This window comes from Canis lupus, chromosome X (genome assembly GCF_011100685.1).
Source record: "Canis lupus familiaris isolate Mischka breed German Shepherd chromosome X, alternate assembly UU_Cfam_GSD_1.0, whole genome shotgun sequence".
Classification (NCBI taxonomy): Eukaryota; Metazoa; Chordata; class Mammalia; order Carnivora; family Canidae; genus Canis; species Canis lupus.
The window spans coordinates 62,431,378-62,450,415 of record NC_049260.1 but is presented as its reverse complement, the minus strand read 5'-3'; positions in this window follow the sequence as shown (position 1 = coordinate 62,450,415).

The following is a 19,038-nucleotide window of genomic DNA, read 5'->3' as shown; positions in this document are numbered from 1 at the left end:
TGGACACACAATGATAACAGCCACATCCGTGCAATTAACTCAGAATACGATCTGAAGACTGCCACAACAGACTTTCCTCAGTTAATCCTAGAGAAAAGTCCACATTAAAATGGGTAGGGATGGGAGATGTTGTCAGGAGCTAAACCACAGCAAGACATGTTGTAGTTAAGATGATATAAAGTAGTGATTAAGAAAGAAATTTTAAATCAGCCAAGAGAAAACCGTTACATACAAGAGAAACCCCATGCATCTGTCCCTTGATTTTCTGGCAGAAACTTTGCAGGCCAGAACAGAGAGGCATGATATATTCAAAGTACTAAAAAACAAAAACAAAATTTAAAAAAATAAAAAATAGGGATCCCTGGGTGGCACAGTGGTTTGGCGCCTGCCTTTGGCCCAGGGCGCAATCCGGGAGACCCGGGATCGAAACCCACCTTGGGCTCCCGGCATGGGGCCTGCTTTTTCCTCTGCCTATGTCTCTGCCTCTCTCTCTCTCTCTCTCTCTCTCTCCCTCTCTCTGTGTGACTATCATAAATAAATTTAAAAAGTTAAAAAAATAAATAAAATAAATAAAAAATAAAATGTCACCAATAATACCTCATCCAGCAAGGTTGTCATTCATAATAGAAGAGATAAAGAATTTCCCAGACAAACAAAAATAAAAGGAGTTCAGCACCACTGAAACAGTCTCATAAGAAACATCAAAGGGAATTCTTTGAATAGAAAGAAAAGGCCATAATCAAGAGGAAAAAAATACAAAAAGAAAAAAATTTCACATGTAAATGAAAACATATAATGAAATAATAGATCAATCACTTAAAAAAACCAGGATAGTGGTTAAAGCACAAAAGTAGTCAAATAAAATATAAAAATTAGGGAAAGGATTCACAAAATAAAAGGATGTGAAATATGACATCATATGCATACAATATGAGAGAGAGTTAAAAAACAGTACTTTTAAAAATGGTTCAAATTTTTGCCACCTGGCTGGCTCAGTCAGTGAAGCATGCAACCCTTGATCTGGGGATCATGAGTTTGAGCCCCATGTTGGGCCTAAAGCTTACTTAAAGCAGAAGCAGAAAAAGAAGGAGAAGGAGGAGGAGGAGGAAGGGGAGGAGGAGGAGGAAGAGAAAGAAAGAGAAAAGAAAAGAAAAGGATAAAGAAAAGGTAGGTTCAAATTTAAGCAGCCACCAACTTAATATAGACTGCTATATGCGTATGATATTATATATGAACCTAATGGCAACAATAAATGAAAAATCTGTAATACATACACATTAAATAAAAAGAACAGAATTAAGGGATGTTACTAAATATAATCATGAGACTACAAGGAAAGAGAGCAAAAGAAACAGAAAGGAACAGAGAAGATTCCAAAAACAACAGTAAAAAAAGTACCAAAATGTCAATAAGTACATACCTATCAACTATTATTTTGAAGGTAAATGGACTAAGTGCTCCAACCAAAAGACAGGGTAGAAAAATGGATTTTAAAAAAGATGCATATATACGGTGTCTATAAGAGACTCACTTCTGACTTAAAGACACCTGTGCATTCAAAGTAAACGGATAGAAAAACATTTAACATGCAAATGGAAATAAAAAGAAAACTGGGATAGCAGTACTTATATCAGACAAAATAGACCTTAAAACAAAGACTGAGGGAGGGGCAAGATGGCAGAAGAGTAGGGTCCCCAACTCACCTGTCTCCACCAAATTACCTAGATAAACTTCAAATCATCCTGAAAATCTACGAATTCGGCCTGAGATTTAAAGAGAGACCAGCTGGAACACTACAGTGAGAAGAGTTCGCGCTTCTATCAAGGTAGGAAGACGGGGGGGGGGGGGGGTAAAATAAAGAAAAAAAAGGCATACAAGGAGGAGGGGCCCCCTGCGAGGAGCCTGGCTAAGGCTGGGGCGAGTGCCCCCAGGACAGGAAAGCTCCATCCTGGAGAAGCTGGAGCTTCACCAATCTTACCGGACAGAAAGGGGCTCACAGGGAGTTAGAGCAAGACCCCAGGAGGCGGGGAGGAAATGTCCTCAGGCACCCAGGGACACTAACAGAGGACCTGCGCCCCAGGGAGAGCGTGCAACACCCCGCGGCCGAGCTCCCTAAGGGCTGCAGGGCGCACACAGCTGGACCCGGGAGCAGCTCGGAGGGGCTCGGGCGGAGGCTCCACGGGGAGAGGGCTGCCCGGCCAGGAGCGCGAATCCAACAGTACAGGCCCGGGAGCACAGGGCGCCAGGGACACAGCCCAGGATCCGACCTCCCCCCGGGACAGGCAGAGCCCAGGAGGGCACAGTAAAGCAAGGACGCTCCTGCCCCGAGCTGAGCAGATCAGCGGCCCGCCACTGGAGCATCCAGGCCCCTGCAGACTGAGAGCTCTTTAGTTACTGCAGGAGCTGAATCCAGGGCTCCAGAGCTGGCCTCTGCCACTGTGGTTGTTCCTCCTGGGGCCTCACAGGGTAAAAAACCCCCACTGAGCCTCACAGTGGCCTCACAGGATAAACAGGATAAACATTACTCACTGAGCCCTGCACCAGGCAGGGGGCAGAGCAGCTCCCCCAAGTGCTAACACCTGAAAATCAGCACAACAGGCCCCTCCCCCAGAAGACCAGCTAGACAGACAAGTTCCAGGGGAAGTCAAGTCCCCTTCTTTTCTTTCCTTCTTTCTCTCCTCTCTTTTTCTCCTTTTCCCAATACAACTTGCTTTTGGCCACTCTGCACTGAGCAAAATGACTAGAAGGAAAACTTCACCTCAAAAGAAAGAATCAGAAACAGTCCTCTCTCCCACAGAGTTACAAAATTTGGACTGCAATTCAATGTCAGAAAGCCAATTCAGAAGCAGTATTATAAAGCTACTAGTGGCTCTTGAAAAAAGCATAAAGGACTCAAGAGACTTCATGACTGCAGAATTTAGATCTAATTAGACAAAAATTAAAAATCAATTGAATGAGATGCAATCCAAACTAGAAGTCCTGATGACCAGGGTTAACGAGGTGGAAGAACGAGTGAGTGACATAGAAGACAAGTTGATAGCAAAGAGGGAAACTGAGGAAAAAAGAGACAAACAAAAATCATGAGGATAGATGAAGGGAAACAAGTGACAGCCTGAGGAAGAAAAACCTTCTTTTAATTGGGGTTCCCGAGGGCGCAGAAAGGAACAGAGGTCCAGAATATGTATTTGAACAAATAATAGCTGAAAACTTTCCTAATCTGGGAAGGGAAACAGGCATTCAGATCCAGGAAATAGAGAGATGCCCCCCTAAAATCAATAAAAACTGTTCAACACCTCGACATTTAATAGTGAAGCTTGCAAATTCCAAAGATAAAGAGAAGATCCTTAGAGCAGCAAGAGACAAGAAATCCCTGACGTTATGGGAAGGAGTATTAGGGTAACAGCAGACCTCTCCACAGAGACCTGGCAGGCCAGAAACAGGTGGTAGGATATATTCAGGGTCCTAAATGAGAAAAACATGCAACCAAGAATACTTTATCCAGTAAAGTTCTCATTCAGAATGGAAGGAGAGATAAAGAGCGTTCAAGACAGGCAGGAACTGAAAGAATATGTGACCTCCAAACCAGCTCTGCAAGAAATTTTAAGGGGGACTCTTAAAATTCCCCTTTAAGAAGAAGTCCAGTGGAACAATCCACAAAAACAAAGACTGAATAGATATCATGATAACGCTAAACTCATATCTTTCAATAGTAACTCTGAACGTGAATGGGCTTAATGACCCCATCAAAAGGCGCAGGGTTTCAGACTGGATAAAAAAGCAGGACCCATCTATTTGCTATCTACAAGAGACTCATTTTAGACGTAAGGACACCTACAGCCTGAAAATAAAAGGTTGTAGAACCATTTCCCTTTCAAATGGACCTCAAAAGAAAGCAGGGATAGCCATCCTTATATGAGAAAAACTAAAATTTACCCCGAAGACTGTAGAGAGCTGAAGAGGGACACTATATCATACTTAAGGGATCTATCCAACAAGAGGACTTAATAATCCTCAATATATATGCCCCGAATGTGGGAGCTGCCAAATATATCAATTAATAACCAAAGTTAAGACATACTTAGATACTAATACACTTATATTTGGTGACTTCAATCTAGCGCTTTCTACACTCGATAGGTCTTCTAAACACAACATCTCCAAAGAAACAAGAGCTTGAAATGATACACTGGACCAGATGGATTTCACAGATATCTACAGAACTTTACATCCAAACTCAACTGAATACACATTCTTCTCAAGTGCACATGGAACTTTCTCCAGAATAGACCACATACTGGGTCACAAATCAGGTCTGAGCCAATACCAAAAGACTGGGATCGTCCCCTGCATATTCTCAGACCATAATGCCTTGAAATTAGAACTAAATCACAACAAGAAGTTTGGAAGGGCTTCAAATACGTGGAGGGTAAGGACCATCCTGCTAAAAGATGAAAGGGTCAACCAGGAAATTAAGGAAGAATTAAAAACATTCATGGAAACTAATGAGAATGAAGATACAACCATTCAAAATCTTTGGGATACAGCAAAAGCAGTCCTGAGGGGGAAATATATTGCAATACAAGCATCCACTCAAAAACTGGAAAGAACTCAAATACAAAAGCTAACCTTACACCTAAAGGAGCTAGAGAAAAAACAGCAAATAGATCCTACACCCAGGAGAAGAAGAGAGTTAATAAAGATTCGAGCATAACCCAATGAAATCGAGACCAGAAGTACTGCGGAATAGATCAACAAAACCAGGAGTTGGTTCTTTTAAAGAATAAGATAGAGAAACCATTAGCCAGCCTTATTAAAAAGCAGAGAGAGAAGACTCAAATTAATAAAATCATGAATGAGAAAGGAGAGATCACTACCAACACCAAGGAAATACAAACGATTTTAAAAACAAATTATGAACAGCTATACACCAATAAATTAGGCAATCTAGAAGAAATGGACGCATTCCTGGAAAACCACAAACTACCAAAACTGGAACAGGAAGAAAGAGAAAACCTGAACAGGCCAATAACCAGGGAGGAAATTGAAGCAGTCATCAAAAACCTCCCAAGACACAAAAGTCCAGGACCAGATGGCTTCCCAGGGGAATTCCATCAGACATTTAAAGAAGAAAACATACCTATTCTACTAAAACTGTTTGATAATATAGAAAGAGATGGAGTACTTCCAAATTCGTTCTATGAGGCCAGCATCACCTTACTTCCAAAACCAAAGACCCCACCAAAAAGGAGAATTATAGACCAATATCCCTGATGAACATGGATGCAAAAATTCTCAACAAGATACTAGCCAATAGGATATAACAAACATTAAGAAAACTCTTCACCATACCAAGTAGGATTTATTCCAGGGACACAAGGCTGGTTCAACATTCGTAAATCAATCAATGTGATTCATCATATCAGGAAGAGAAAAACCAAGAACCATATGATCCTCTCATTAGATGCAGGGAAAGCATTTGAGAAAATACAGCATCTATTCCTGATCAAAACTCTTCAGACTGTAGGGATAGAGGGAACATTCCTCAACATCTTAAAAGCCATCTACGAAAAGCCCACAGCAAATATCATTCTCAATGGGGAAGCACTGGGAGCCTTTCCCCTAAGATCAGGAACAAGACAGGGATGTCCACTCTCACCACTGCTATTCAACATAGTACTGGAAGTCCCAGCCTCAACAATCAGACAACAAAAAGACATTAAAGGCATTCAAATTGGCAAAGAAGAAGTCAAACTCTCCCTCTTTGCAGATGAGATGATACTCTACATAGAAAACCCAAAATCCTCCACCCCAAGATTGCTAGAACTCAAACAGCAATTTGGCAGTGTGGCAGGATACAAAATCAATGCCCAGAAGTCAGTGGCATTTCTATACACTAACAATGAGACTGAAGAAAGAGAAATTAAGGAGTCAACCCCATTTACAATTGCACCCAAAAGCATAAGATTACCTAGGAATAAACCTAACAAAAGAGGTAAAGGATCTATTCTCTCAAAACTATAGAACACTTCTGAAAGAAATTGAGGAAGACACAAAGAGATGGAAAAATATTCCATGCTCATGGATTGGAAGAATTAATATTGTGAAAATGTCAATGTTACCCAGGGCAATTTACACGATTAATGCAATCCCTATCCAAATACCATGGACTTTCTTCAGAGAGTTAGAACAAATTATATCAAGATTTGTGTGGAATCAGATAAGACCCCGAATAGCCAGGGGAATTTTAAAAAAGAAAACCATATCTGGGGGCATCACAATGCCAGATTTCAGGTTGTACTACAAAGCTGTGGTCATCAAGACAGTGTGGTACTGGCACAAAAATAGACACATAGATCAATGGAACAGAATAGGGAATCCAGAAGTGGACCCTCAACTTTATGGTCAACTAATATTCGATAAAGGAGGAAAAACTATCCACTGGAAGAAAGACAGTCTCTTCAATAAATGGTGCTGGGAAAATTGGACATCCACATGCGGAAGAATGAAACCAGACCACTCTCTTCCACCATACAGAAAGATAAACTCAAAATGGATGAAAGATCTAAATGTGAGACAAGATTCCATCAAAATCCTAGAGGAGAACACAGGCAACACTCTTTTTGAACTTGGCCACAGTAACTTCTTGCAAGATACATCCACAAAGGCAAAAGAAAGAAAAGCAAAAATGAACTATTGGGACTTCATCAAGACAAGAAGCTTTTGCACAGCAAAGGATACAGTCAACAAAACTAAAAGACAACCTACAGAATGGGAGAAGATATTTGCAAATGACATATCAGATAAAGGGCTAGTTTCCAAGATTTATAAAGAACTTATTAAACTCAACACCAAAGAAACAAACAATCCAATCATGAAATGGGCAAAAGACATGAACAGAAATCTCACAGAGGAAGACATAGACATGGCCAACAAGTACATGAGAAAATGCTCTGCATCACTTGCCATCAGGGAAATACAAATCCAAACCACAATGAGATACCACCTCACACCAGTGAGAATGGGGAAAATTAACAAGGCAGGAAACCACAAATGTTGGAGAGGATGGGGAGAAAAGGGAACCCTCTTACAGTGTTGGTGGGAATGTGAACTGGTGCAGCCACTCTGGAAAACTGTGTGGAGGTTCCTCAAAGTGCTAAAAATAGACCTGCCCTACGACCCAGCAATTGCACTGTTGGGGATTTACCCCAAAGATACAGATGCAATGAAACGCCGGGACACCTGCACCCTGATGTTTCTAGCTGCAGTGTCCACAATAGCCAAACTGTGGAAGGAGCCTTGGTGTCCATCGAAAGATGAATGGATAAAGAAGATGTGGTTTATGTATACAATGGAATATTACTCAGCCATTAGAAATGACAAATACCCACCATTTGTTTCGACATGGATGGAACTGAATGGTATTATGCTGAGTGAGATAAGTCAACTGGAGAAGGACAAACATTATATGGTCTCATTCATTTGGGGAATATAAATAATAGTGAAAGAAAATAGAAGGGAAGGGAGAAGAAATGGGTAGGAAATACCAGAATGGGAGACAGAACATAAAGACTCCTAAGTCTGGGAAACGAACTAGGTGTGATGGAAGGGGAGGAGGGCGGGGGGTGGGGGTGAATGGGTGATGGGCACAGAGGGGGCACTTGACAGGATGAGCACTGGATGTTATTTCTGTATGTTGGCAATTTGAACACCAATAAAAAAATAAATTTATTATTAAAATAAACAAAGACTGTAAGTAGAAACAAAGAAGAACACTCCATAATCATAAAAATAATAATCAGAGGATATACATTATAAATATTAATGCACCCGATATGGAAGCATCTTTCTTTGAGACACCGGGAATATAGTAAGTTGTTAATATTTAAATAATTAATAAATACATGATGAAAAATTACAACAAGGTAATTCTCAGTTTTGAAAACACAGGAAACCCCCCAAATCATCTTAATGTGTCAGTTTGGAATATACTGCATTAAAATTTAATCACTGTCACTTCATGTGATCATTTGGCAGTAATGCTATCAGTAAAGAATTTCAAATGTGTATACTGAAATCAATGAAATCATGTGGCAGGGGAGGAGGGCGGGGGGTGGGAGTGAATGGGTGACGGGCACTGGGTGTTATTCTGTATGTTAGTAAATTGAACACCAATAAAACTGAATTCTGAACATTTAAAAAAAAAAAAAGAAATCATGTGGCAGTTTCAGTTATAAGATGGTCACTCAAAATAATCCAAAATATGCTTGCATTTATTCTAAATTATCACCAAATATAAACACAAAATTTAAAACTTCTCATAATGGACTCTCACATTTTGAAAATACCTTAGTATATCTCCAGAGGGTACAAAAAATCTACAATTTGACAAATAATGGTTACAACTCTTGGGGTCAGAAAATGTGATAGTTTTATAACTAGATCCACTACTTCCCAATTATGTGACTTGTACTAGTCACTTTATTGTTTTAATCATCTGTTTTATCATCTAAAGGTGGAAATAATTATGGTCATTATAGAATTTATAAAGTAGTTGTGTGGATTACATGAAAAAATTTATGTAGAAAGCTAAGCTAGTAAATGATAAATGCTATCTTTTATTCTCAGTCTCTCTCTCAGAAACTATTTATAGGTAAATTAAAAAGTGTTTTGATAAACCTGGGTGGCTCAGCAGTTGAGCTTCTGCCTTTGGCTCAAGGCTTGATCTCCAAATCCTGACGTCAAGTCCCACATGGGGCTCCCTACAAGGAACCTGCTTCTCCCTCTGCCTATGTCTCTGCCTCTCTCTCTGTGTCTCTCATAAATAAATAAACAAAATCTTTAAAAAGTGTTTCATATCTTAATTTCTTTTTGGATGGTAGTCCTTTTGAGAATCTGATGAAAGTTAGACATCCTTTGCCCTAAGAAATGCACATTTGCACATAATTTCGTAACATTTGCCATAATCCTAATTCCCAGCAGTGTTCATAACTCTTACTCAAGATAGTAGAGTTCTACCTTTTTAAAATGCAAATATAGTAAGAAGTAAATTTTAAATCATGCCCCCTGTGAGGCTATTTTATCTAAACTTACACATGTAAACAATAGAAGTCCTGTGGTCATGTTTTCAGTGTCAGTGATGTCCACTATGACAGGGACTTAACCATTGGAGATTGGAGTACCAAGGAAGCTGTTATCAAAATCAGAGCGGCACCTGCACTAGACATAACTAGAAATGTGACCAGTAAGTTACTGTCATAAATTTCCTTCTATTTTCCCTTCATCTACTCAAGATTGTCTTGGAATTTGAAATTGAATTAGGTTCAAGTAATAGGTTAACATTTAGTACTTAGGGAAAGTATGGGAGTTGAGAAGATTGGTATTTTACTGTCTATGTATTAGAAAATATTAATGTTTTTATTTGTTCCGTATTGAAAATTTGAAAAATTCACAAAACTATGAACAAAATTAGAAGATTTTATGGTTATCACTAATCAAGTATAACCAATGTTAATATTTTAGTCTATTATCTTTTGCTACTGTTTAAATGCATAAGTAATTTAACATTATGTAGTTTCTAAAGTGAAATTATGGCTACCTTTTAGTTGTGAAGACAATGAATTATAATTAATACAAACAGGAAGGGAAAAATTTTTTTTAAGTTTTATCTAAACAATCGCTACACCCAACATCAGGCTCAAACCCCAAGCTTCTCTGACTGAGCCAGCCAGGCTTCCCAGGATATAATTTTTCCAAGAGAACAAAAGATCAGTTAAATCCTCCACACTAGTGATTCTAAATCAATCCAACTTAAGACAAAAATTAAATAATTTTTGTTAAATTAGTTGTAAAATCCAAACAATTGCAAATATGACTTTTCTTCTTATCTTCATCATTAACATCATACCAGTTCTCTAACTTTAATTTACTTACCAAAGATTTTGTCCCAAAAAACATATTGAAGAAAAAATGAAAAGTAATGACTTACGCTAAATTTTGTAGGAAAAATGAAACACTAATATGGAAAGTATCATTTGTATCTGTAAATCAGTCTACATATCCTATAAATGACATTAATATAATGATTTTTTTGAATCACTGGAGTATGGAATTATAGTAAATTGAATCAAATTAATGAGCTAATTTTCAGTTAAATAAAAGCAAAAAAGTGCTATTGTTATAGTGATATTTGCATTGAATATAAAAAACGTTTAAAAAGAGATCTAAAATAATTTAAGTATAACCTACAAGAAGATGAACATTACTTTACTCTTAAAGTTTGACAATTTACAAAGACAAAAGCATATAAAAATTTCTCTTTAAAAATGTATTTTTAAAATTTTGAGTTTTATAAATTTTTATATATTTTGGATACTAACTTTATCAGACATGTCATTTGCAAATATCTTCTTCCATCTAGTAGGTTGCATTTTAGTTTTGTTGCTTGTTTACTGTGCTGCACAGCTTTTTTTTTATTGGAGATCAATTTGCCAACATATAGCATATCACCCAGTGCACAGCTTTTCATCTTGCTGAAGTCCTAATACTTTATTTTTGCTTTTGTTTCTCTTGCCTCAGAAGACATATCTAGAAAGTTATTTTTATGGCAAATGTCACAGATATTACTGCCTGTATCGTCTTCTAGGATTTTTATGGTTTCAGGTATCACATGTTGGTCTTTAATATATTTTTAAAAGATTTTATTGATTTGAGAGAGAGAGAGAGCACTACAGGAGTGAAAGGGCAGAGGGAGAAGGATAAACACTAAACACTCCCTCCTAAGCAGGGGGCTCAATGCAGGGCTCAATCCCAGGACCCTGAGATCATAACCTGAGCTGAAGGTAGATGCTTAACCAACTGAGCTACCCAGGCATCCTATTCCATGTTTAATTTATTTGTACATATGGAGTAAGAAAGTTGTCCAGTCTCATTGTTTTGCATGCAGCTGTCCAGTCTTCCCGAAACCATTTCTTGATTTGCTTTTCTTTTTGCCATTGCACAATCTTCCTCCTTTGTTGGAGATTAATTGACTATAACATTGTGGATTTGTTTCTGGGCTTCCTATTCTGTTCCATTGATCTACATGTCTATTTTCGTGCCAGTACCACACTGTGTTTGACCTACAGCTTTGTAATATAATTTGAAGTTGGGAATTGTGATGCCTACAGATTTGCTATTGTTTTTCAGGATTCCTTTGTTTATTCAGGATGTTCTGTGGCTCCATGCAAATTTTAAGATTGATTGTTCTAGCTCTGAAAAATGCTGGTGGTATTTTGAAGGGGATTGAATTAAATGTGTAGAGTGCTTTGCGTAGTACAGACATTTTAACAATATTTGTTCTTTCAGTCCATGAGCATGGAATGTATTTCCATTTCTTTGTGTCATCTTCAATTTCTTTCATCAGTCTTTTATAATTTTCAGAGTGCAGCTCTTACACCTGTTTGGTTATGTTTATTTCTAGGTAACTTAATATTATGGTGCAATTGTAAGTGGGATTCTTAATTTCTCTTTCTGCTGATTCATTATTGGTATATAGATATGCAACAGATTTCTATACATTGGTTATGTATCCTACGACTTTACTAAATTCTTGATCACTTCTAGCAGTATTTTATTGAAATCTTTCAAGTTTTCTATATATACTATCATGTCATCTGCAAATAGTACAAGTTTTAATTCTTCCTTACCAATTTGGATGCCAATTTCTTTCTTTTTTTTTTTATCTGATCACTGTGGCTAGGACTTCCAGAACTATGTTGAATAAAAGTTCTTGATTTTAGGGGAAAGCCTCCTCAGTTTTTCCCCATTGAGGATAATGTTAGCTGTAGGTTTTTTTTTTTTTCATATATGGCCCTTAATATGTTGGGGCTGCTCATTCTAAATTAATTTTATTAGACCGCTTTTTTTTTGTGAATGGATGTTCACATTGTCAAGTGATTTTTCTGTAGCTACTAATATGATCATATGGTTCTTTTCCTTTCTATTATTATTGTAATGTATCATGTTGATTGATTTGTGAATATTGAACCACCTTTGCAACCCAGAAATAAATCTCACTTGATCGTGGTGAATAATTTTTCTAATGTGCTTTTGGATTTGTTTTGTTAGTATTTTGTTGAGGATTTTTGCATATACGTTCATCAAAGATATTGGTGTGTAGTCCTTTTTTTTGTGTGTAGTGTCTTTGTCTCATTTGGGAATCAGGGTAAACCTGACATCACATAATGAATTTGGAAGTTTTCCTTCCTTTACTATTTTTTGAAATTGTTTGAGAAGAATAGGTATTAACTCTTCTTAAAATGTTTGACAGAGTTCTCTTGGGAAACTACCTGGTGCTGGACTTTTGTTTTTTTGGGAATGTTTTGATTACTGATTCAATTCTTTGCTGGTAATTTTTTGCTCAAATGACCAATTTTGTTGTTTCTCTTTTGATAATTATTTCTAGAAATTTATCCATTTCTCCTAAGTTTTCTAATTATTTGCATATAGTTTTTATAATATCCTCTTATAATTGTATTTCTGTGGTGTTGACTTATAAATCATTTCTGATTTTATTCAGTTGTGTCATTCCTCTTTTTCTTGAGAAGTCTTGCTAGAGGTTTATCCATTTCACCGATTTTTTTTTCAAAGAATTGTCTCCTGGTTTCATTGATCTGTTCTGTTGTTTTTAAATTTCTATATCATTTATTTCTGCTCTAACCTTTATTATTTCCTCCTTTCTGCTGGTTTTAGGCTTTAGTTTTTATACTTTTTCAGGCTCCTTTAGGTGTAAGGTTAGGTTGTGTATTTGATATTTTTCTTGATTCTTGAGATAGGCCTTTAACACTACAAACTTCTTTCTTGGAACTGCAAGGTTTTGCTGTATCTGAAAGGTTTTGATATGTTGCATTTTTATTTCCATTTGCTTCCATTTATTTTTTTAAATTTCTTATTTGATTTATTAGTTGATCCACTCATTGTTTAATGGTATGTGTTCTAACTTCCATGTATTTGTGGCCTTTCCAGATTTTTTTTGTGGTTGATTTCTTCTTTATAAGATTTATTTATTTATTTGAGAGAGGGAGGTGGGGGAGGGGCAGAGGGAGAGAGAAATCTAAGCAGACTCCAAACTGAGCACAAAGCGTGATGCAGGGCTCTATCTCACAACCCTGAGATCACCACCTAAGCTGAAATTAAGAGTTGGACACTTAACCTACTGTGCCATCCAAGCATCACTGTGGTTTATTTCTACTTTCATAACTTTGTTGTCAGAAAAGTTGCATGATATGATTCTGATTTTCTGCAATATGTTGAGGCATGTTTTGTTACCTAATATCTCATCTCTTCTAGAAAATATTCCATGTGCTCTTGAAAGGAAAATATATTCTGCTGCTTTAGGGTGGAATGTTCTATATATATGGGTGTGTAAATCCATCTATTCCATTATGTCATTCAAAGCCAGCATTGCCTTATTGATTTTCTGTTTGGTACATCTGTTCATTAATGTATTTGGGGAATTAAAGTCACCTGCTATTATTATATCACTATTGGTTAGTTCCTTTATGTTTGTTATTAACTGGTTTATGTATTTTGGTGCTCCCATTTGGGTGTACATAATTATTTATGATTATTATATGTTCCTGTTGGATTGTCTCCTTTGTTATTAAACAGTGTCCTTTCTTGTCTCTTGTCACAGTCTTTATTTTAAAGTTTATATATGTGCAATTTTAAAAAAATAAAGTTTATATATGTGCGATTTAAGAAACAAAACATAAACATAGAGGAAAAGTGAAAAAAAAGAGAGAGAGGCAATCTATAAGAAACTCTTAATTATAGAGAACAAACTAAGGGTTGATGGCAGGAGGCTGGTAGGGGATGGGCTACACAGGTGATGCCTATTACAAGGGGCCTTGTTATAATGAGCACTGGGTATTAATATATAAGTGATGAAACTCTAAATTCTACTCATGAAACTAATATTATGTTATAACTACTATAATTCTAATAAAAACTCAAAGGGTGTCTTGGTGGATCAGTCAATTAAGTATTCAACTCTTGATCTTAGCTCAGATCTGGATCTCAGGTTTGTGAGTTTAAGTCTCACATTGGCCTCCAAGCTGGACATGGAGTCTACTTAAAATAAATACATGCATACATACATATAACTAATACATAATAAAAACAAAAAAGAAAAAAATCTATTTTGTCCAGTGTAAATATTGCTAATCTGCCTTTCTTTGACATCAATTTGCATGATAAATATTTCTGCATCCCCTCATGTTCAATTTGCTGGTGTGTTTAGGTCTAAAATGAGTCTCCTTATAGATAAGTCTTTTTTTAAAAATCCATTCTGTTACTCTAGGCTTTTTATTAGAGTTTTTTTATTTTCATTAAAAGTAACTATTGATAGATGCATATTTATTGCTATTTTGTTCCTTGTTTTGTAGTTGTTTTGGTAGTCTTTCTCTGATCCTTTCTTCTCTTGCTCTCTTTCATCATTTGTTGGCTCTCCTTAGTGATATACTTGGATTCCTTTATCTTTATTCTCTGCATATCTAGTACTGGTTTTTCATTTACAATTACCATTAGGTTTGTATATAACATCATCTGCAAAGAGCAGTTTATATTAAGTTGATGGTTACTTCATTTTGTACCCATTTTTTACTCTCCTCTTCCACATGCTTTAGGTTTTTGGTATCATATTTTATAGTATTTTATTTTGTTTGTTCCTCCACTGATATTTCCACTCAAAAATTTCCCTTTAATATTTCTTTCAGGGCTAGTTTAGTGGTCTTCAAACTCCCTTAGTTTTTATTTGTCTGGGAAACTATTTATCCTCTTTATTTCTTCTATTCTGAAGGATAGCTTTGCTGGATAAAGTATTCTTGGCTGTGGATTTTTCCCATTTAACATTTTGAATATATCATGTCACTCCACCTGGCTTACAAAGTTTCTGCTGAAAATTCTGCACATATCCTTATGGGGTTCCCTTGTATGCACCTATGTTCTTAAATCTTTCTGCTTTTAAGTTTTCCTCTTTATCAGTACATTGCCATTTTTAATTATAATGTGCCTTGGTGTGTATCTGCCTTTTTGACAGATTTTGTTTGCCAAAATAAAATCTTGACTGTATTGAGGGTTTTCTGTGCTTCCTAAATCTGGATATGTGTTGCTTTCCCCAGATTAGGGAAGTTATCAGCTATCATCTCTTCAAATATAGGGATTCCTACAATGTGAATGTTATTAAGTTTGATTGAGTCATTGTGTTCCTAAGTCTATTCTCATTTTGCAAAATTCTATTTTCTCTATTTTACTCAGTTTGATTAGTTTCCTTTATTTTTATAGGTTATTAACTAATTCCTCTGCTTCTTCCAGTCTGTTATTTCATAAATTGTGTTTCTCATTTCATTTTTTTCAACTATTTATTTCTGCTATATTATTCCTTATTTCTGTGTTAAGGATCTCACTCATGTCTTCCACTTTTTTCTCAAGTCCAGTGAGTATCCTTAGGATGATTACTTTAAATTTCTCAATCAGGTGTCTAGGTGTGGCCTTGTTCTATTATTTCATTGGGGACAAATTCCTCTGTCTTTTCATTTTGTCTGTGTCTCTGTGCCGGTTTCTATCTGTTTGAAAAGTCAACTACATCCTCTGTACTTTTTTTTAATAATAAATTTATTTTTTATTGGTGTTCAATTTGCCAACATACAGAATAACACCCAGTGCTCATCCCGTCACGTGCCCCCCTCAGTGCCCATCACCAAGTCACCCCCCGCCCTCCTCCCCTTCCACCACCCCACATCCTCTGTTCTTGAGGGTAATGTCCTTATGAAGAAGAGGTTCTGTAGTGCCCTGAACTGTAGTGTCCCCTGTTCCCCAGGGCCTGGTACTTCAAGAAGTACAGTCATCTGCAGATGGTCTCCTTGTTTGTTGTTTGTTGTGGGCAGTGTTTGGTTGCTGGCCTGGATGTGGCACATTTTAACTAGGTGTGCTTTGGTCTGCTTGTGAAATGAGACCTGTTGCCCTGCTTTCCTGAACCAAGGCTCCAGAAAATTCCCATATTTGGAGACACAGTATGAGTAGTGGTTTGGGCCCAACTTCTGGGGAAAGGGCTTGCTGCCCAGGGACTGAAACAAATATAACAGGGAAGAAAATTCCACCAGTGCATGATGTGGTGGGACTTGGTGTAAGCAAGTTAGGTAGTGATTATGCTATGTTGGTTCCCGCAGGTGGCTGTGTTTATGCTAAAGAGTAGGGGAGAGAAATGGTACCTGCCAGTTTCTTTGTTCCAGGAGGAGTGGCTCCATGAATCCTGCTTCTCTAGGATATGCTCTGAGATGAGCAAATAACTTCCCTCTTTTTTGCCCAAGACACTTTTCAGATAAGTATTTCCAAGCTGTATGTTCCCAGACTTTTTGACCTGCCTCCTCTCAAAAAGCAGCCCAAATGCTTCAGGGCTCTTCCCAAATCAAGCCCATTGACCTTTCGAACTTCCCCACTGGGGAAGCCCCACTGGTTGTGAGAAGTCAGGAAATTCAGCCTCTCTAGCTCTCCACCTCAGTTATTTTGGGGATTTGTTTTCCCCATGTGCTCCCTTGTGTGCTAGTCTGTCTTTTACCCTTCTATGTGACTGTGCTCCCTCTCCACAGCAGTATCCACAAACTGTTTCTTTCCCAACCATATTTCCACACTTCCTGCCTTCTATGTGGCCTCTTCTCTGCCTTTAGTTGTGAAGTTTGTTCTTCTGGTCGTAAGGCCAATTTCTGGGCTTTGGGGGATGATTTCATTGTTATCTAATTGCATTCATCAAATGAGGGAAGCCTAGGGTCCTCCTACTGTGCCACCATCTTCCAGACTCCTTTTTAAAAATATTTTTCTGTTTACAGTTGACACACAATGTTGTGTTAGTTTCAGGTGTACCACATATTGTTTCAGCATCTCTATACATTATGTTATGCTTACCACAAGTGTAGATACAATGTGTAACCATGCAATGCTCTTTCAATATCAGTGGCTATACTCCTATGGTGTATCTTTAACTTGCATGACATTCATACCTCAAGTGTAAGCTTGTATCTCCCACTCCCTCCCCCATTTTCTTTCTTTAAGCAATCATCAATTTGTTCTCTGTATTTATGGAAGTAATTCTGGTTTTTGTTTATTCATTTGTTTTGTTTATTTAGATTCCACATGCATGAAATCATATGGTTTTTGTATTCTCATTCTGATGTATTTTCTGATGTATTTTACTTAGCATAATACTGTCTAATTCCTTACATGATGTTGTAAATGGCAAAATCTCATCCTTTTTGATGGGTGTGTACATTCCATTGTATATATATACCACATATTCTTTACCAATTGACACTTGTGTTGCTTCCATATCTTGACTACTATAAATAATGTTGCAAGAAACAAGATTGCATATGGCTGATTGAATTAGTGTTTTTATTTTCTTTGAATAAATATTCAGTAGTGGAATAGTTGGATGATATGGTATTTTTACTTTTAAGTTTTTGAAGAAACTTCATATTGCTATCCACAGTGGCCATAACATTTCGCATTCTCTCCAACAGTGCATAAGACTTTTCTTTTCCCCACAGTCTTGCCTACACTTGTTATTTGTTGTCTTTATTATTTTAGCCATTCTGAAAGGCATAGGTGAGAATTAATTGTGCTTTTCACTTGCTTTTCCCACATGATTAGTGATATTGAGCATCTTTTCATGTTTCTTTTTTTTTCTCTCTTTTTTTTATTTATTTATGATAGTCACACAGAGAGAGAGAGAGAGGCAGAGACACAGGCAGAGGGAGAAGCAGGCTCCATGCACTGGGAGCCCGACGTGGGATTCGATCCCGGGTCTCCAGGATCGCGCCCTGGGCCAAAGGCAAGCGCTAAACCGCTGCGCCACCCAGGGATCCCTCTTTTCATGTTTCTGTTTGGACACCTGACTGTCTCCTTTGGGAAAATGTCTATTAGGGTACTCTACCCATTTCATGATTAGATGTGTGTGTGTGTGTGTGTGTGTGTGTGTGTGTGTTGTGTGTTTAGTTGTCTAAGTACTTTATACATTTTGGATATTAACTTATTAGATATATCATTTACAGATACATTGTCCCATTCAGTATGTTACTTTTTTCTGATGGTTACACTTGCTGTGCAAAAGCGTTTATTTGATGTAGTCCAAATAGTTTATTTCTGGTTTTGTATCCTTTGTCTTATGAGAGATATTGGGGAAACGATGCTATTTCCAATGTCAAAAAAATTACTGCTTATATTCCTTTCGAGAAATTTTTATACTTTATGTATTTAATCTATTATTTGGAATTTATTTATTTATTTATTTATTTAAATAATAAATACATTTTTTTATTGGTGTTCAATTTGCCAACATACAGAATAACACCCAGTGCTCATCCCGTCAAGTACCCCCTCAGTGCCCGTCGCCCATTCAACCCCACCACCCTCCTCCCCTTCCACAACCCCTAGCTCATTTCCCAGAGTTAAGAGTCTTTATGTTCTGTCTCCCTTTCTGATATTTCCTACCCATATATTCTCCCTTCCCTTCTATTCCCTTTCACTATTATTTATATTCCCCAAGTAAATGAGACCATATAATGTGTGCCTTCTCCAATTGACTTATTTCACTCAGCATAATACCCTCCAGGTCCATCCACGTTGAAGCAAATGGTGGGTATTTGCCATTTCTAATGGCTGAGTAATATCCCATTGTATACATAAACCACATGTTCTTTATCCATTCATCTTTCGATGGACACCGAGGCTCCTTCCACAATTTGGCTATTGTGGACATTTCTGCTAGAAACATCGGGGTGCAGGTGTCCCGGCATTTCAGTGGAATCTTTGGGGTAAATCCCCAGCAGTGCAATTGCTGGGTCCTAGGGAAAGTCTATTTTTAACTCTTTGAGGAACCTCCACACAGTTTTCCAGAGTGGCTGCACCAGTTCACATTCCCACCAACAGTGTAAGAGGGTTCCCTTTTCTCCGCATCCTCTCCAACATTTGTGGTTTCCTGCCTTGTTAATTTTCCCCATTTTCACT